The sequence below is a fragment of the Antennarius striatus genome, chromosome 15 (genome assembly GCF_040054535.1).
Source record: "Antennarius striatus isolate MH-2024 chromosome 15, ASM4005453v1, whole genome shotgun sequence".
NCBI lineage: Eukaryota > Metazoa > Chordata > Actinopteri > Lophiiformes > Antennariidae > Antennarius > Antennarius striatus.
In genome coordinates, this window is record NC_090790.1 from 1406861 (window position 1) to 1419189 (window position 12329).

General features: G+C 43.9%; 1 protein-coding gene across 1 annotated transcript in view; it reads right to left on the reverse strand.

The window, feature by feature from the left end:
• Nucleotides 1-12329, reverse strand: part of ror2 (receptor tyrosine kinase-like orphan receptor 2) — a 42247-nt gene that overhangs the window by 12002 nt on the left and 17916 nt on the right. The gene's annotated exons all lie outside the window — the stretch shown is intronic.

A 12329-nucleotide genomic window follows, 5' to 3' on the forward strand; every position in this document is an offset into this window, starting at 1 on the left:
ACAAACAGCGGTAGGACTTCAGTTCTGTGAGTTTAACGTATCAAATAAAAACAGAGTCTCCACGTCTCCTGTCAAAGAACGTAAAACCCGGTTTAAAAAAAGCAGACAAAATAAAAAAACAACTAATTGTTCTCCACAATCATGCTTTTTACTTTTGTCATTAGTTTCTTCAATCTAAAACCTCTTTACTCGTATAAACTGGTCACTTCCTTCTGGATTTTTAAATAAAAACTGACTCTATCCAGAAACATGCTGAGGTCAGGAAAAATTGTTCTACCTTTGCCGTCAAATCTTTTGTGTCTTACAGGAGTTTTTTTATCTTTTGTGAATCAAATTTTTCTGTCACGACTTGTTTCAAACTGTTTTCATTTCCGTTCTCGGAGCTACTTGTATCAGGAGGTGTTTCAGGTGTTTCTTTAGCAATTTTCTTTGCTTTATTCATTCTTGTGTTTTTCCTTTAAGAGCCATCTTTAATAATTCCTCGTCTATCACAACATCCTCCTCCTCCTCGTCCTCCTCCAGCAGAGACTCCACCACCCTGGGGACTGTCTCTCTGGCCCCTCAGCCTCCACCAAATCCCTCTGTCCATCCTCTGCTGTTATCCGTGTCCTGCCTGTTAATCTGTGGCTCCGGGTTGGTGGCCGGCGACTGTTTAACCTTCACGCTGTGACCGTGTCCTCTGGGTTGATGGCCGGTTCAGCGGGTGATGGAGCAGCTGACGGACGGTGCTCACCCTCTCCCTCCGGACAGTGGCAGACGAGATCTTCCTCCTCCCCCCACCGGAAACATTTCATGCTCTCATGGTGACATTAACCTTTAGTTGCCCACCATATTGCCTCCTAATCTCCCCAAAAGCCCCACAAACTACCGAACGTAACTACGATGACACTCACTAACTGAAATGTGAATACACAAACACACAAACAAAAAAACAGAATAAACACGCAGAGACGACACACTCTTGTCTCTTCCTCTCGCAAACTCACAAAACGTAACCATGGTTGAATTATGGTACACAAAAGCGTGTACAAGTATATAAAAAAGAGTATAAGTATACAAGTATATAAAAAAAGCAAAAAATAGAGGGAATAGATGCGGAAGGATGCCACACACTCCTTCCTCTTCTCAGATCAAAGCAGAGAAAGATTTTGATTTTTAAAATCACGTTAATTCACAGCAGCAAAATCACAAGATCATCACGTTGACTGAAATTCCAAAAGAGATTCACACAAAAAGGAATTCACATTTCAAAAACAAACTACGGTAGGATTCTCAACAGTACTGTGTGTTTCCTGAACGAAGAAACTGTCCGACTTTTTAACATATACTTATAAATTAAACCAATCAACAACCAAACACAAGCTCCTCACCGATCACCAGACATGTGATGGCTGGCACACCACATCATTCATTGCTCTGATAGAACTGAAGTTGATGCAATTCTAATTCTTTATGAAATAAATTTATCATCACAGTCCACCTTCAACCTTTTTTTTTCTGCTCAGATAAATTTAAATTTTAGTCTGACTCAAGAAACTTCAGAATCTGCCGCTCCTCTTTCACGTACCTTGAAAAGAAATAATAAAGGCCTGTTTGTTAAAACTTTTACTAAGATGTCTGCGTCTGATGGTGGATTTACGTGCCTTGTATACCAGCAAAAAAGTGTGTATCAAGGGATTGACCAGCGTCTTTGAGACTTATGTGTGATGATCTTAGAGTCGCTAGGAGTGAAATAATGAAGTCCTTACTCGAGGCATGAACAGAGTACACTCAAAGTCTATGATGGCACCTTAAGAAGGTTTGGGATGCAGATCTCAGACTGAAACAAGGGTCTTTAATGTCTGGTGAGTTTGGGGTCAAATGACCTCAAGAATACATTCTTTAGGTAAGCTTCAAGTATTTGGGCTACAACATGATCAACTTTGAGAGTACCGTCCAATCTTTTCACATTCGAAAGAATGTATGTCCATTGGTTGATTAAAAAAATTCATATAGTTCAGAGGGGTTTGGGGTTGTTGTTTTTTTACAAGGCTGGAACAGATTTAAATTATTTTAGTTATTTTAAATGGGGAACATTCATTGAGATACGAGTAGATTGACTTACAAGCTCAGTCACAGAACAAATTCAACTTGTATCTCAAGGTACAACTGTATATTTAAAACTATATTCTTCATTGAAATGGGAATACACGTGAACAATGAAAATAGTGAAGACGCTACACTCAAACTTCCTCACAGTCTCTCCAAGTATGCACAAGGAAACAAAGGAAGAAAGAAGTAATTTTGTTCTTCCTGTAATATTTTCTCTTCATTGCATTCTGTTGACTCATACTTCAGGTGTTTGAGTTGGTTCTCTCCTTCCAGGTTTTTTTCTTCTTCATTATTTTCATGTGTGTCTTGTTAGCCTCCTCTTCTGAGTTCATGAGGGGTTTCTGTCTCCTCGGCTTGCCAGTTAGTTTTCTACTTCTTCCTCTAGCAGGCCTCTAGCCTTTTCCTGGTAGGCTGCTTTTGGCTTCTTAGGTTTTATTATAGCTGCATCTCCTAACAGCACTTATTTTGTCCTGTTTGCCTGTATCTGAAGCCTCTGATGTCCCTTTTTTTCAAATAACCTGTCAATAATCAATCAATCATCCATCCATCCATCATCTACTGCTTATCTGGGGCCGGATCACGGGGCAACAGTCTCAGGACGGATGCCCATACTTCTCTCCCCAGACACCTCCTCCAGATCCTCCAGGGGGAGCCCGAGGCGTTCCCAGGCCAGCTGAGAGACATAGTCCCTTGCGCTTGATCAACTTTTATTTGTAAAGCGCTTAATCGTGTCAACAGACATTTCAAAATGCTTTTACAGGCAGAGAAACCCAACAGAACAACACTGTTGTTATAATCAGTAGGAAGTACTGAAGCGCGACCCAACCTGCAGCTACAAAAAGAAGGTTGTGGACTGCCTACAGAAGCTACAGGAGGAAACCATAAACCTGCTCTACTATCACCTGTACCCTTGGGAAGCCATCCCATGCATATATGGCCTTCCCAAAATTCATGAAGAAGAAGCCCCCCTCAGACCCATTGTCAGCAGCATCACCTACGTCACATACAACATCGCAAAGCATGTTGCTGCCACCTTGGCCCCGCGAGTGGGGAATAATCCCTACTACATTGAAAACTCCATGGACGTTGTGGAAATGGTGAGAGGACTGAGATTAGATACAGATGAGACCATGGTATGCTACGACGTCACTTCCGTATTCACATGTGTCCCCTCAACGGAGGCATTGGAAGCAATAAAACAACGGATTTCACAGGACACCACCCTCAGCCAAAGGACAGGGGTAGACAGTAGACAAACGATCTGATTGACTGAACTGAGTGGAGCTATTACCGTATTAACTGGAAGAGCAGCGCCCGCCGTCTGTAGCCATGAACTGCAAGTAAAAATCCATCCAGCCATCCACTCTCTTCCGCTTATCCGGGGTCGGGTCGCGGGGGCAGGTTGATTGTGAATGGGGCTCAGTAGGTTCCTGTTTCCCCGAAGGTAGACAGTACCCCTGGCATGCTCTGGCCCTCGCTTGTCGTCACCTGTATCCCCCCCGGCTCCTAGTTCCCTTAGCTTTAAGATATTATTATTATTATTGTTATAATTATTATTATTATTATATTTTTTGATATCTTATTGAGTTTATGTTGGGGATATGTTGTAGGTGGAGTATATATGGGTGTGTGTGTGTGTGTGTCTGTAGGTGTAAGTAGGTGGAGGAACGCTGAAGATGCTGTTCCTGGATGATGTGTGTAGGTGTGTGAGTAGTTGGAGGAACGCTTGAAGATGCTGTTCCTTGATGATGTGTGTGAGTGTGTGAGTAGGTGGAGGAACGCTTGAAGATGCTGTTCCTTGATGATGTGTGTGAGTGTGTGAGTAGGTGGAGGAACGCTTGAAGATGCTGTTCCTGGATGATTTGTGTAAGTGTGTGAGTAGGTGGAGGAACGCTGAAGATGCTGTTCCTTGATGATGTGTGTGAGTGTGTGAGTAGGTGGAGGAACGCTTGAAGATGCTGTTCCTGGATGATGTGTGTGAGTGTGTGGGTAGGTGGAGGAACGCTTGAAGATGCTGTTCCTGGATGATGTGTGTAAGTGTGTGAGTGTAGGTGGAGGAACGCTGAAGATGCTGTTCCTGGATGATGTGTGTGAGTGTGTGGGTAGGTGGGGGAACGCTGAAGATGCTGTTCCTGGATGATGAGTGTGAGTGTGTGAGTAGTTGGAGGAACGCTGAAGATGCTGTTCCTTGATGATGTGTGTAAGTGTGTGAGTAGGTGGAGGAACGCTTGAAGATGCTGTTCCTGGATGATTTGTGTAAGTGTGTGAGTAGGTGGAGGAACGCTGAAGATGCTGTTCCTGGATGATTTGTGCGAGCGTGTGAGTAGGTGGGGGAACGCTGAAGATGCTGTTCCTGGATGATGTGTGTGAGAGTGTGAGTAGGTGGAGGAACGCTTGAAGATGCTGTTCCTGGATGATGTGTGTGAGTGTGTGAGTAGGTGGAGGAACGCTTGAAGATGCTGTTCCTGGATGATGTGTGTGAGAGTGTGAGTAGGTGGAGGAACGCTTGAAGATGCTGTTCCTGGATGATGTGTGTGAGTGTGTGAGTAGGTGGAGGAACGCTGAAGATGCTGTTCCTGGATGATGTGTGTAAGTGTGTGAGTGTAGGTGGAGGAACGCGCCAAGCCGGGGGCTATAAGTATAACCACACCTGCTCGGCATCTCTCACCATGGGCAACTCCAGAGTGGAAGAGAGTCTAACCCCTCTCGATAGGACTGGTACCAGAGCCCAAGCTGTGTGTGGAGGTGAGCCCGACTATATCTAGTCGGAACTTCTCGACCTCACACACCAGCTCAGGCTCCTTCCCTGCCAGAGAGGTGACATTCCACGTCCCAAGAGCCAGCTTCTGTAGCCGGGGATCGGATCGCCAAGGTCCCCGCCTTCGGCCACCACCCCCAGCTCACAATGCACCCGACCACTATGGCCCCTCCCACAGGTGGTAAGCCCATGGGAAGGCAAGTAAAAAAGGCAAGTAAAAATGCACCAAGAAAATCTACTCTAGTGAATTTATCATGGAGTGGTCACGGGTCCAGACAGAACCATCAGGTCCGCCATTTGGTGACCCCTGCTCTATGGAGAGAGAGAAAGAGTGAGAGAGAAGAGGAAAAAAAGGCGCACCAGAATTTTTTCCCTAGTCGCACCAGTGCTCCCAAATATATTTAATAGTCGCGCTGATAAAAATTTGGGTGCATATGCGACCACAATGGTCGCAATTTCAGGCCCTGGTTTAGGGGCAAGATGGTTGCTGGGGGCTTGGCTTCTCTTTCAGGGTCCTTGCCTCCTGATTAGCTTTGGGTGCTGCGCAGTTGGGTCTCCTTACTCCATGCCCCCTGGTCCTGGCCTGGTTGCCCTGGTGGTGGTGGTCGCTGACTCATTTGGGTCTACGTGGTTCTTGGTGCCCCCGGTGGCTTTTCAGGTGATGGCTTCTGGATGCTCCTGGCTGCAGGGTTGGGGATACTCAGCTAGCGTGGCCCTGTTGGGTTCTAGTAGCCTCTCTGGGCGTTGGTTTCATCACACATGCATGTTGGTTCAGGGCTTACCAGCTTCTGTCGAGTCCAATTGTTGAGAACCGTTGGGTCCATCAGAACGTGATGGTCTCTCTTCAGACATCACACCCATCTCAGGCCCTCTGTCTTCCTTCTGCACTGTTTTCCTCTGGTGGCCTGTTCTATACTGTCAGGACCTCCACTAGTCTGGTGTTCTATAACATTGGTATTAAGGTGTAAGTTGTGAGAAATAATGAAACAGCTCAAGTCTCTTCCACTCTAACAGCACTGCCTGTCTATCCACTACCCTGTTTGTGTTATCTCTCTTTCTGGTTTCCTTACTAACACACAGAGGTGCAGCACCCCCCTCTCTGGTTCACAGTAGGAAATTCTAATAAAGACTGATAACTTAGTTCCCGGAGAGGACTGGTGACGGTCACATGCACGCATCAAAATATATAAAAGATTTTGCTGCAAGACTAAAACAAGCATTGATCTCATAAAAGGTTGACCCCCTTTTTGGGCTTAAACTATGAGAACACAAAAAGACAGACAGACAAAAAAAAAAGGAAGTCTGAATGTTGGGGTATACAGGAAACTAACACATATGGACCAATACTTGCTTTATCACTCACCACCCACTGGAGCACAAGCTTGGGGTCATCAGGACCCTGCAAAACAGGGCTGACAAGTTACCGACCAGTACCCAAGAGCAGGTAAAAGAACCCCAACACCTGAAAGGGGCACTGAAAACGTGTGGATATCCTGACTGGACCTTTTCGAAGGCACACGAGATCCATCACCTTCCGCCCATTTACAATCAGGTCCTTTCAAAACTCCCAAAAAGAATGTCTCAGCAGATTGACACAGGTGATGTGTCATACTAATGACCCTCATTATAATACAAAGACTCGGTGAAACTTGCATTTCAACGACCCCCCAGGCACCCACACCAACCATCACGGAGGAGCCAGACGGGTTTCCGCTACGGTTGTTGGAATGTGAATAGCACTGACCACACCCCACAGGGTTAATAAGAGGGGACTGGACCAGACACCTTCAGAACTGAAGAAGCCTCTTGGATGAGAGACGAAACGTCTTCAAGAAACTTCCTTAAAGTCCAGTGGATTGATTTAAACAGCTTTGGAGAACCATGACCTGGAGAACTGAACCTACAAAGACGATCAGTAGGAACGACAACCAGACCAGACAACAGGATGAAACCATAATGATTGCTTTAATCTGTTCTTTGTTCATTGTAAAACCTTGACAGTGTGATGAGAATGATTACTTGTTATGGTTTGAACTGCTTGCTAATGGAGACACAAGGTCTGGACTCAGTGGAGCTCAAACAACTCGGATATTCGCAGAACTAAATATCAGCATTCCAGAGCTGACTTTCAGAATGATGCTTCAAGTGAAATAATGTAGTGCTGTGGTTTCACAGAGATGTGCTCTCCAGTCAGAGTAACAGTGTTTTAAGTGTTTAGAACTGCAAAGCTGGAGCAGGAAGTTTGGCTATTTCTACAGGACACACGCCTGTACTCTAAAATGATTTCCTTTATGACAGCGCAAAGAAATAAAATTGAATTATTGGGGTATATAGACAATGATTAACACACACATGCACATACACACGCACACACACAAGTACAGACATATATACACACACACGGAGCACCCTGAGCAACAGTCAGGTTCTGTAATGGTTTACGCAATGGAAAAACAGATGTGTGCCAAACTTCTTATCCCAGCCACAGCAGAGCTCTCCACAGAGCTGATGACTGATGCCATCTTGTAGCTCTTTAATTATAATGTCTTCAGTCTTCATCTAAGAATGTACTGCAATTCTCCCAGTAAGTTTAAGGAAGTGGAAAAATGCAGGGAAGGGGATGAAAGATGAATGTGACCACACCAACAAGTCGACCCTCATCCCCTGCTGACGTGAAACACTAAGATTCCTACAAATACAACTCTGATAGCCAAACCAAATGAAGTAGTTAATACATTTATAGAATATGTAAGTTTATTAAACCAATACACTAGTAATATTTGCATGGTAAATTGATTATTTTGATAAATAATACAATCGAGTCTTTTATGCGGAACTTAGTTTAACAATAACATAAGGATGGAAACACAAACTTGTTTAATTACCAGCATTCTCTAAGCCAGTGTTTTTACAGGTGAATAAGTGCCATCAGTAGGTCTAATATCTACTTAACTGTAGATCTGTTAACCCACAGTCACACCCCTGTGTGGATGGGGGGGGCCATGACTGCTGATCTGTGTCTGTTTTTCACCTCTGAAATCTTTACGCAGCATGTTTTTGAATTCCGACAGGCTCTGGAGCTCCTTGTGGTCGCTCCTGTGCTCCTGTGATTGTGTAGATACTTTGGGCTGTCAAGGCCATGTGTACATGTATGACACACGTTTTAGTATTTGTAGCTCCTTTGTAGCAGCAGCCAAGTTTGAGACATTGTGTATATTTTATAATACAGAATTGATAACATTAATAAAAGGCTTCTGAAGTACAACAGTGACTTCCACTCCTTGTCCTGCTGCATGTATGACATTACATCATTTCTCACCCAGACTGAGAATTCATAGCTTGATTATAGTATGACCATTTATCAGACAAAAAAATGGTGTGGTCCGAACCTGTTATGAAGCAAGACTTACAGTCTTTTTAGGTATTTGCTAATTGTAACAACAATAATTTGCAAAACCAATGTCATGCTTTTCATAATACCTGTGGTTTACTTCAGCTGGAGTCTTAGGTGTCTCCATCATTTCTATTTCTTTCATAAGCGCATTATGTTGGCCATGTTAACTGGTGACATTTTTACTGGTTGCACCAGAGATAGCTTCAATCCACAAAAGAGACATTTTGCAGTGTCTTCTACATACAGACCAACATTCCTACTCCACACACTAATGTCAGTGAACTCCCGCCAACAATCAGCTCTCTGCAGTCTATAATTCAATAATGATAACAAACAGGTTTGCTAATGATCTTACCTTCTGGATTTTAAGCCCCTAAGCTCTCCCATGCATTTTGGTGGCTATTCAGCGTGGCCTCCCGGCCTCTGAGATTCGGTTGTACGTTGTAATTTAAGGGCAAGCTTCAACACTGCTGTAGCAATCTGTTTAACATCAGGGAAGGAAAATGGAATGTCCCAGAATGAGTATGTTTGTAGGTACTGTCAAGTCAGTTAACAGTTTTCTTTCTGGAATCACTCTTAGCAACAGAAAGGAAGCTCCACAGTTTTCAATAGAGTTAATAATGTGTAATTTCAAAGTATACTTTATAGGCAAATACAGAGAAAAAAGAATACATTTTGTGTGGAGACAGAATGATGCATGATTGTAAATTTAAAGTAGGGATAATCAGGATGACCAGATTATAGATTGTAAACAAATAAATAAGTAACACAATGGGAACATACTCTAACCGACGTAATGCCAACATTACACACAAACCCTAACCCTACTGAAGAAACGAGGCCGGGGTGGAGAACGTGCCTCATTGGAACAGACAAACATTTTTAGTAAGATGCCATCTGAATGTAAAGAAAGAGACGTGTAATGAAATGGCTTTAAGCCCCCAACAGTCTTAAAGAGTCTGGAGAAATGGACATGACAGTGGACTTCCTTTCAGATCTAGAGGTGGTCTTTGCATGTTATATTCTGACAGTAGAGAAAAAGAACAAATCCATTCAAAGGGATGAAACGTCGCTCCCTGCATCTCGATCTAACAGTTCCCACAATAATATACAATCAAACAAGAGAACATTTGTCATTTAAAGTGGAAACTCCTGTCATGACTGACTGATGAATTATTTCAAGATACAATCACCAGGTACAATCAACAGATGTGATAAACAAACTTTTGTTAATATTCCGAAACATATCTTGAGATACATACAGACAAACTGCTGGTCCCAGTGGTGTCCCAGTAACTCAATAGGCTTCATTGATAATTCGAAAGCTTTCTGGGGCAAACCTGGTCTCATTAGGAGGGATGGCATCCATCTGACTTGTCCAAAAACAGTCTAAAGTCTATCCTCTAAATCCTGACATGTTAGCGTGGAGATCAGGCATCAGAGCTGCAGTCCTACACGCTTCTCTGAGTTCCCTGACTTCAGTCCATAGCTAACTCTAGTTTAACTAATACACACCCCATTAAGACTGTGTCTGTCTAGCCCTGTCCTTTGAATCCTCTTCTCTCACACCAACTACCTTCATGTCCTCTTTCACTACATCCATAAACCTCCTCTTTGGTCTTCCTCTAGGCCTCCTGCCTGGCAGTTCAGAACTCAGCATCCTTCTACCAATATATTCACTATCTCTCCTCTGGACATGTCCAAACCATCTCAGTCTGGCCTCTCTGACTTTATCTCCAGAACCTCTAACATGTGCTGTCCCTCTGATGTACTCATTCCTGATCCTATCCATCCTGGTCACCTCAGCATCTTCATCTCTGCTACCTCCAGCTCTGTCTCCTGTCTTTTACTCAGGGACACTGTCTCTAGACCAAACAACATCGCTGGTCTCACCACAGTTTTGTACACCTTTCCTTTCATTTTAGCTGAAACTCTTCTATCACACATCACACCTGACACTTTCCTCCACCCGTTCCATCCTGCCTGGACACGCTTCTTCACCTCTTTTCCACACTCTCCATTGCTCTGGACTGATGACCCTAAGTACTTCAAATCCTCCACCTTCTTGATCTCTTCTCCCTGTAACCTCACTCTTCCACTTGGGTCCCTCTCATTCAGACACATGTACTCTGTCTTACTGCGGCTAACCTTCATTCCTCTCCTTTCCAGGACAAACCTCCATTTTTGGACTAACATAAACCTGGCTACATAAGGATGAATATGTTAGTCTTAATGAAGCTTCTCCTCCCAGCTACATTAACTGTCATAGCGCGTGATGGTGGAGATGAGGTGGCGTGGAGCCATTTACAACTAACTTAGCAGTTAGCCCAAAACCTGAGTCTAGCTACAGTACTGTTGAGAGCCTTAGCATGAATGTACTACAGTCCTCAAATAAACTAACTGATTCTATTGAATTTGTAATTGTACATCGTCCTCCTGGACCATACTCGTCTTTTTTGATAGAATTTTCTGAATTTCTATCTAATTTGGCTGCTACCAAAGATAAAGTTATAGTAATAGAAGAAGAAGAAGTATACTTTATTTATCCCCGCAGGGAAATTACACAGTCACTCAATACATGCTGTTGTGTTAGTTCTTTTCAACAATCAGTGTATACACCGGCCCCCTGAACACAGCACACGGGGGGGCCTGCAAGCATGCAGTTAGTACACATCAAACAACACACATCAGGGAGGCAGAGTGACGGGCAGCGGCTTCTGGAACGCGCCCCAATTGAGCAGCTTGTGGGGGGGATGGTGCCTTGCTCAAGGGCACCTCTGGAGTGGCTGGGAGGTGAGCTGACGCCTCCCACCGTCAGCTCACACTCCTGGTGGCATCCTGGCAGGAGCGGGATTCGATCCACCGATGGTTGGGGTGATCTGTCTACAAGACGTCTGCTCTACCACTGAGCCACTGCCGCCCCCAGGAGATTTCAATGTTCATTGAAATGTCCTATTACACTCCATTCACACTGTCTCATTGACCGTGTAAACGATAGTTTCTGCGTTGGGTTCAAGTCTAGGCTAGATTCTCTAGGCTTCTCACAGGTGGTGGATGGTCCTACCCATAAACACCATCACACCCTCCATCTTATTCTTACCCACGGTGTAGATAGAGGGCACTTGACTATTTTCCCACAAAACGACTTCTTGTCAGATCACTCCCTAGTTACTTTTGACTTTGCCCTAATTAACAATAACCCACAGAATAAACCCATCTTGACCAGATCAATCACTGATTCAGTAATAACTAGATTTAAAGAAAAAATCCCCTCAGCCTTAGAGTCAGTATGCTCCCCTGACCCCTAATCCACTACTAGCCAAAATATTGAATTTTGGCTAGTAGTGGACCTCAAGGGAAGCCCTGCACCGATGACTCGACGTCATTGCGGGCGACTCTGACAACAGGAAGTCGCTGTGGAGGATGTAGAGCAGCAGGCACAAGACCGCCAGCGCTGGAAAAAAACTGTCTCATCTGGTTGGCTCAACGCACAGGAATGGGACACCCCCCACACCCCCTCGCAAGAGCCCTACTGACTGATCTATAAGAACCATTTGAAAATTAGATGTTTCTTCAAAGCCAGGACCACTTTTGACAAAGTTCAAAGCTTTACGAAAATAACTCAGGTTATAACTGCAGTTCCAAAATCTAGAGTCAGCCAAATAGTTACAGTTCACCAACTCACAGCCGAGTAAAAATCTTCTGTGACAGGTTTAAATTTAAAGATTCAGAAGTAGCCAGCCAAGACTTAAAATTCACCAACTCACAAAGAAGCAATCATCTTCTGTGACGTTTAATTCAAAAATAGTAAATAGTAACGGCAAAGAATTTTCTCTGACCTTAACTTTAAAATTTGAAAATGGGAAAAATTCAGTAACCGGAACCCAAGGTCGACACCATTACTGTGGCAGGGGTGACCCTTCTTCAGGCTTGACCCGATGACATTGGCTTGTGCCCCCGTAGGGCTGCAGGTGCCTTTCCCAGTTCTGTACATTATTTATGAATGTATTTTTGATAACATATGGTTAATACAATTCTATTTTAAGATTACAAACAAATACATTTTATTTTTTAATCTAGCAGAGA